Source organism: Leiobunum rupestre, chromosome 11, assembly GCF_980474605.1.
Source record: "Leiobunum rupestre chromosome 11, qqLeiRupe1.1.hap1, whole genome shotgun sequence".
Classification (NCBI taxonomy): Eukaryota; Metazoa; Arthropoda; class Arachnida; order Opiliones; family Sclerosomatidae; genus Leiobunum; species Leiobunum rupestre.
In genome coordinates, this window is record NC_143394.1 from 10765202 (window position 1) to 10774099 (window position 8898).

At 35.7% G+C, this 8898-nt stretch overlaps 1 protein-coding gene across 1 annotated transcript in view; it reads right to left on the minus strand.

The window, feature by feature from the left end:
• Window positions 1-7534, minus strand: part of LOC149921304 (aminopeptidase N-like) — a 78447-nt gene extending 70913 nt beyond the window's left edge. The window contains exon 1 of the mRNA XM_090163822.1: window positions 7370-7534. The gene's annotated coding sequence lies outside the window, so the exon portion shown is untranslated. The remainder of the gene's footprint in view (window positions 1-7369) is intronic.
• Between the last annotated feature and the right edge of the window lie 1364 nt (window positions 7535-8898).

An 8898-nucleotide genomic window follows, 5' to 3' on the forward strand; every position in this document is an offset into this window, starting at 1 on the left:
GTTAAGATGCCGAAAGAGACGCCTTCGTGTCTGGACTCCACCTGCGGGTCCCAAAATTGAAACGATTGGGATAGTTTGGAAAGGGGTTGAGGTTCCACCCCCCCCCCCCTCTTTTCAAGCTTCAAGTTGAAAGCCGATCGCTAAAACGTAAATACAGCAACTTAGTTTTACATATAGTTATTATTATTGTTACTAATTATTGATAATTTTTGTTTTTTTATTTCTTAGGACGATTTACAGAAAAATATTTTGATATTTTCTGTAACGAACAAGAACTCGCCCAAAGGCCAGACGAGCTGATGAATGCCAAGTTAAAGAACGGGGCAATGGAATTTGAACTCCAGTTGTATAAGGAGCAGTTGGACAATGCCAACAAAGCCCCCTAAGTGGCTGTAGCTGGTTGTTCTTGCGTAAAGGTCTCAAAAATTCAAAAACCAGAAGAAGCCAAATAATTGGCTAAAACCAAAACGGTCCTTTTCAGGACCACCTTCGTTTGGTCTAAAGACCATTAGACTGTGTGATTCTAAAATGCTGAACTATTGAAACTAAAATATATTCGCTGTTTTAATTGTTCCGTATTTTACAAGATGAACACTTTCTAATGACATACGAAGTTCCACGGTGGTTTTTTTTTTTCAAAATGTTCCATTGTGGGGCATTAGCGGTGTTCATTGCCTCCTCGTTTGGCGTATGTCTGTAACTAATTTTGGTTTCGTTTCATTGTTAAGAAACATGTGCAAACCAAATTAGGCGAAAATGACACGATCCACACAATTTTTTTTGAGAATCTTTGTAGGTATCAAGCAAGAGCGAAGATTTAAATAAATATTGAAATACTTCCAATATTGTATATTAAGTGTAACATCGTAAGCAATAAAAACAGAAAAATGTAAAGAAAATATTTGTGTGTAAGTTATTACAAGTTCAAATAGAAATCCCCCCCCCCCCCAGAAATAAAATAACGCCCTTTTGAAGTTCGGAAGAATGATGTAATTTTTATCGTAATCGTCAGTCGTTACATTTGGATCGCTTTCGCGCGACACAGATGTTTACAGCATAGTGATTATAGCCTACTGTCTATAGTAACTTTAAATAGGTTACCTTGGTAATGCCACCCCCCTTCCTCCTTGTTCATACTCCCCGGCAGCCAGCGGGTCCCCACTCCCCACATGCTGAGCTTGACGGTGATCTTTGACAGCTTCTTCACTGTTGATTTTTGTTACCCGCACAAACTAGACATTAGAATTATTCAAACATTTTTACCTCTCCGAGGTGGGTCTGTGGGTGGGTCTGTCTGTCTGTCAGGACTGCGAACGCGTTCGCATTTTCGGTGCAAAGTGTAATCACTGCGTACGCAGTTTCTCAAAGGGTTGGCAAAACCACCGTGTGACGGTGAGCGTTAACGGATGCATTTGCGGTTTGGTTTGGATGGTGTTTTTTCGCTCACCGTCGTGACGGTTTGGTGTATTACGTTTTTTGTAATGTTTATGCGTAGGTTGTGAGTGTTGAATTTGTTGTGTTTGTGTTCTGATGGTTGTGCATGTTGAATCTGTTGTGTTTATATGGGCGTTTTCTCTCCAACTTCTTCTTAATGACTTTGGGACGGACCGAGTGCTGAGTGTAATGCTACCTCTCAACGTCCAATGGCAGGGTTTCCACCAGTTGTACACGGTATTCGTCTTAGTATCAATTTGCGATCGCATCGGGCGGGATTTGAACCCGAGACCTCCTGATTGACAGGCGGACGTTCTACCACAGAACCACCGACACTTGTTACGCCTTATTGAAAATTAGACCTTCAGATTTATCGGAAGCGTATTTAATAGAGTAGGAAATTTTGGTTTAATTGAAATAGAATTGAAATTGAAATTATTGCATCGAAGAAATTCTAATTTAGCGTTTCTCTATTGATTAAAAACAAATGCGCCACCCAGGTTTCGAACCCAGACCATTCGGCTTGGCAGTCGAGCGCTCTACCACAGAACCACCGATAGCTGCTTAGATTCACTGAAATTAAGACAGGCATCGTAAGCATAATAGGTAATAAAGTCTTTTTTTATTAATGAATTTATGAAGGCCTAATCTGGTATTTTTTAAAGGTTAAATCTTGTTTTAGCGCAGTCAGCCGAGATTAGAGGGTTAAAGGGTAGACCCTGTGGGTGGTCCACTTTCTTAACGATCTATATATAGTTCTGTTAATTCAAAGGAGATAATTTAACTTTACTTGCTTTAAGAGCTGGCGGTTTGTCAAGTGGCTCTCTGTGCTTTGTTGATGGTAAGGTTTTTGCTTCTTGTAAATACATTTGGTGTGGATATTTGGATATCTACGATTTCTAACGCAGTCAATGATTTCTTGGGTGTGCGAGTCATTATATGATATTGGAAATTGGACGGCATTGGTCTTTTTCATGTGGTATGCGTCACAACGTCAACAGAAAGTGAACGAGTCGTCCACTACCAGATATCTACGGTATCTTCATCAAGGGCGAGTGTTGAAATAAAATGAGCGTTAAAGATGCGGCAAGTATTTCGTAAGCGAGTAATTCCAAAAAGCCTCTGTAGATATTTCTTTCATTAAAATTTGCTTCGTATTATATTTAACTGATAAACTTGTTCTGTAAAAGGGTTTAATTCAATTGTGCATTGTTATAGTACGTCTAACTTACTGTTGTAACTACTTAACTTATGATATTCTGAATAAATTAAAATTGGTCGTTTCGTCTCAATTATTTTAATTATAATTAAAATTTTATACCGGGCGGGATAGAAATGGGTTAATATTTTTAACAAATAACTCTAAATTGCGGAGATATATCTTTAAGGGTTATCTCGAGAAATTAATACCACTAGGGACAATTCTTCCGAGGAGAGGTATATTTTGGCTTGCCAACTTGTTATTATTACTAAAATTCGGTGTGAAATAAAAACGAAAAGAACGCTATTAGTTTCAAAACCAGGTATCTAAAAAATATTATTTAAATTGGAAAAAAAATTATAACGTAATGCTTTTTAAAAATGGAAAATAATCGATAACAATGGACAAAATCGAAGATGGTTATATGCAAAGATATTGTATTATATTTTACATATACATTAAAAATAATCTTATTATTAACTTGTTCATACCGTCAAATGTGAAGTTTATTTTTGAAATGTTTGCTCTTCGCGATTTACCGTAAACGAACTCTGTCGTCGTTCACTGTGAATAAAATCCCGGTGTAGGTAGTCAGGAGCGGCGTTAGGGGTAGGCAACCCGAGCTATAGCCTACTTTTGTGTTCAAATAGGGGCCCACAAATCGATCTGACGGGGCCACATCAAGTCGATTTTTAAATTCAAATAAAATATGTGATGATAGTTAATACTGTAAAATTTTAAAAACCGCACTAATATCAAATAATAAATAAATTACCTGAATTTGCAAAATTGAATTATAAGTCCAATATTGAGGAACAGGGGGCCCACAAATGATAAACATTATTAGCCTACACCTAAGAATCTTCTGGCACCGCCCCTGTAGGTAGTTGCTAAAACTGTCTATTAAATTCTGGAGATTTACAAATGAGTTGGATTAGGGGTTAGTAAATGTCCACTTGTTTTTATGGTACCGATCATTAATTTAAGTTGAGAGCGCGCTAATATTTTCCTTTAAAGTAGCGCGAGCCACAATCCCCTAAAAATGAAGAAACGCGTACCGCGTAGCCCATTTCACCTGCCAAGTTTGTCAAGACCAAAAGAATGTATACCAGCGCCTATTGTTATAATTTGTGGCTTTTAATATTTAATAAAGCTCTTTTAACACTAAACGGAATATTTGCAGTCTAGTTTATCGTTGGATAAATTCGGAAGAACCTTTGAATTTTATTCAATCGGAGATATCATTAACTCCCGACGTTTAGAGTACCCTTCATTTTATTAATAAAAAAAGTAAATAATAAACCCATAGCCGAGTAATAGTTTAATGTTTGATTTTTGAAATTTTTGCTCGCCGCGCTGTGAGCGATTTGCGTAAACGAACTTTACCGTCGCTCACCGTGATCAAAATCCACGCGTAGCTAGCGCTCAAATCAGAGCGAACTATTCCTTCTCTCGGTAATTTTCCCTCAACGCTGCGTCAGCGCTTTCTACTGAGGGTACTAACGCGTCGCTTAAAAGTGAGGGGGCTATTCCGACGATCGGGAGATCTCGCTCAGCGCGCGGTGAGCGCTTAAAAGTGAGGGAACTAACCCGTCGAGGGGGGAATCTCCCTCAGCGCGCCGTCAGCCATCAACGCCGGAGCGAACTATTCGGCGCTCGCCCAGAGGCTGCTCAATTTAGCCCTCTCGCTGAACAAGAGCAGCTGGAATTCGAATTTGAAGCGCTCGCTCATTACTGCAGGATTTTCAAAAACGAGTGCTCACTATTTTTGCCCACCTCTGTGACAACGAGGCCAAGAGCACCTATTAGGCCTAACGATTTACTCTGAACATACACAAATAAAAGATTATCTAGGGCAGCTATCGCGTAGCTCTCCCCGTACCAAAATGGTCGCCTCCTCAACGTCACCCTCCACTTGGGGCTGGCGAAGGGGATGAACCGGAATTGGCCACAATATCCGGCTTGTTTTTCCGGTCGGTAATTGTCTTGCTAAAAATTCCTTAAAAAGTCTGTGTCGTAAGCTGCGTCTAATGTGCAGTGATGCACAAAAAAATTTCTATCTATCTTTTTCGTATATTTTTACATAGATGGCAGCAGCTATACTATACTTTCAATTTTTTCCCTCTGAAATTTCTGTAAATATCATTTTATTTTTGATATTTTTGAGCATAGATGGCGACAAAATCATTCACAATCTTTCATTTTATTCAGTTTTGGCCCTTTGATTTTTTCACGATCTTTCAAATTTCTTTAAGATATGAGAGTTTCAATTATTTTCAATTCTTTTTTGCCCTTGCCTGAAAAATTTCAGAAGAAATCTTTAAAGATTTAGATAAGTATCATTTCAAACACTTCTTTAGTTTTCATTATTTTGAAAAGTATATTTAAAAATATTTCAAGTACGTTTCACGAGAAAGTAGAATCAAATTTTTTCATATCAAAAGTTCGAAGTATTAAAATGAATATTACAATTTTTATCTTTTGATTATTAATTCAATAGTAAACCCTCCAATATTTGATTTTGATTTTATGGATTAGAATCGATCTTAATTTTCGTATTTTCAAAAACTAAATTATGGAAAATAAATAAAGATATTGCATCGCCACAGCCCACGCTGCCAGTTTGCAACACACGTGACACTCTAACTGCGTGGGAGTTGGGACGGTGGGAAAAATAACTTTTGGAAGTTTTGGTTTTAGTTTTGAAATCGCCTTTCAGGCTACGCGGCGCAGCTTTTTATCGCTAGAATCAGTCTTTGCTTTCCTTCCTCTGTCTGCCTAGGGATAGAGGGAATTATCCCCCCCCCCCCCCGTTAAAAAACAGCTAGAAAAACGGCGCGACCTTTGACCGCTCCTCTCCCTTCTATCACTTAACATTGTTTCGGGTTTGCCTATATTTCGGTATCACGTGAGATACGTTCGCCGCTCAAATAGTGTATATCGGCATATCTAGATGGCGCTAAAATATTTCCTCTCAAATACAAACAAAATTGAAGAGAAACCAGAAAAAATCTATCGTGTAATTTCTAATACAAAAAATGGAAGCACTAGCTCTATTCCGCTCTTTTTTTTCGCTAGGCTAGGTAAGAGAAGAATCTTTTCAAATATAGTTCGCTCCCGAATTTATTTCTTCAAAATTCTATCGCGATCATTTTGCAATGTAGAAGATCATATCAAAATCGTATATTTTAATTTTAATTTTTTGGATAAAGTATCATCTCGTATCCTAAAAGTATCCAAAGATACGAGCGCGCCCATCACTGCTAATGTGACGTAATTCTGCGTTTGCAACGTTTCTGCAAAAGATGGCGCTAATAGTCGAGGATTACGTTGGGAAGATGCGTTTTGAAAATGTGTGGTCATTGTAGAAATGGCCCTCAGTAAAAATTTAAAACGCGGAAGATAAACTTATACACTGATGGAAAAGTAATTATAAACTATATTATTTCATATAAATAATTTTTAAAAGTAAAAACATAGGGCCACTTAAACACCTTGTGATTTTAATCTACCGAGGAAATTACCCCTGTGAAAAATTTCAAAACCAAAAAAAAAAACATCAAAATTGACAAATTAAATTAATTTTATGATATTTTGATGAATTTTGGTCAATTTGATAAAAATATGTAAAAATTGATCAGAATCGGTAAAAATGGAGAAAAGTGAAACGTGAAGATAAAAAAGTTGTATTTGCCAACTTATCGCCGAATCGACGATAATTATTGAATTTTATCGAAATTAATAAAATGGAATTAAGTTGTTTAAATTTGATCAAAATTAACAATTTTAATTATACTTATTATCATTATTTTTTACAGGGGGACCCTTAGAAGTGCTCAGATTCCCATGTTATTTTCAATGGGAAAATATACATACTGTGTTGTCAAAAACATTTTCGGTTGCCATGGCAAAAATTATGCCCATTGCAACTTTTCCCTTGGTGAAATTTCATATTACCATAAGTTCTACACACCCACTTACAAGGAGACATCCCGAAGTGTAACCCACCGATTTTGTTCAAACTCGGGGGATTGGTAGACCTTCATGTATCATGAAAAATCCTAAAAGGGAATTTATTCAATGGGCAACCGTTTTGCCATGGCAACGAAAAATATTTTTGACAATAACAAATGGAAATTTTCCCATTGAAAATAACATGGGATTCTGACCGATTCCTAGGACCCCCCTGTGAAAAATTTGAACAAATTTCAAAATTTCGAAAATGCCAAAAAAAAAGAAAAAAGAAATAAAAATTGACAATAAAAACATCAAAATTTATCAACTTTTGATCAATTTGAGGTCAAAATCCCATGTTATTTTCAATGGGAAAATTTAATATTTTGTATTGTCAAAAACATTTTTCGTTGCCATGGCAAAACGGTTGCCCATTGAATAAATTCCCTTTAGGATTTTTAATCATACAGGAACGTCTACCAATCCCCCGAGTTTGAACAAAATCGGTGGGTTACACTTCGGGATGTCTCCTTGTTAGTTTCAACAAAATCGGTGATTATCACCTCGGGTAGTCTCCTCGTAAGCTTAACACGTCCTAACGATACAAGATCCCTTGACAACTCTACACTTACAAACATTTGCCGCTAAGCAGTATTCTGTTACCCATCTATTATCGGTTCTAGTGGCAGCTATTTTAACACTTTGAAATATGTTCGTGTGGAAAATAATTCCGAAAATTAACCGAAATAATACAAATGGAAATTATTGAAAATGTCTTACCATAACGCGTAAAATCGTGACTCTTTAAATCGCCGTGAAATGAATAAAAACGTAGTTTTTAAAATAAATGAGAAAGTTTTTCGTTGAAATTGGGATTAGGCTTAACTTTGCATTACTGCGTCTGTTCGACTGACATCCCCACCTGTGTCATTTGCTGCAATGTAAACGTTGTCTCGAACTAGATGCTACCTTCCCCCGCCTTTCTAGGTTTTACGCGAGCTCTCCGCAAAATCGCCGCCATTTTAGTTGTGAAATTGTTTTTTCCGTTGTCGTTAAGAAAACACGTACGTTAGGAAATTAATTTTAAAAGTCAATATTAAACGCTAATAAAATTATTTATTTCTGTCGCCATTGTAATTTTTTAGCAATATATAATTGACTAAATATGAAACGTGAAATATTATTTTTTATTGGATGGACTCATTATGGTTTCATTACCTCAGTGAAATTTGTTTTAAATCCGATTAAATTAATTAATTGAAATTACCATTATGTTAATTGCGCTATTTTAATGAAAATTAAAGAAAATTCAATGAAATATTATTCAAATTCCAGTATATCTTTTGCATAAATAACAAGTTAATAACACTAAATGTAAGTGCTATAATTACTTTCGTTATGGCAAATTAAATAATTTAATTATAGCATTTTTGCATGAAAATTTTAAATGCACAAAATACGTAAAATTTTAATGGCATTTGTACTTGTTTTTAGTGTCATATTATTTATAATAAATGATTGTTAATCTAAAAAAATAAGTTATATTTTGGTCAAACCAAACTTTATTATTTACTATATTTTATTCCTGAGGTAGTGGTTTGTCCATATTATATTTAAAGGCAGAGGTTCTTTGTCAATGACATTTATGTTTATTTATTCCTGGTCCTTTTCCGATGAAAATGCCAATTAAGGATGTTTAACATTGACGGTGATTCGTAATTATGCAATTATTATTACCCTACCTTTTGGCACATCACATCCGCTGCTAAGAGCAATACAAAAATATTTGTTTGTTCTTGGAATATGGAGCCTTCTATGTAGTGAGGTTAAATTTAAATTAATATTAAGAATTATATTAAAAATGAAAGAATCACTCGCTTACGTTGTACAACTAAAATTCTGTCTGTCAAAGTCGGTCAAAGTTCATACAAAATTATGCTCAAAATTTATATCATTTTCATTTCTATGCGTTTCTTTCGTTCCATGTTCATGATAACATTTCACGCGAAGTTTCAATTTTTTAATAATTTTTATCCAAAATAAAAATTTGAAGCCCAGTTTTCCCAATTGACTTTTACAAAACCGAAGTTTGAATTTTACTAGTTCCCCGGGCGATTACTGGAAATAGGGCTGGCAAAACTATCACTACGACCAAGGGGACCTACTAGACGAAAGCATTGGCCATTGGCTATTGTAAATTTAAAATATTTGACGTCACAAATATCCTTTAAGCAGACGACGTTTCGAAACACATACTAGAAATGCGTTAACCTACTCGAAATGAATTATTTTTAACTTTTAGAGTTAAC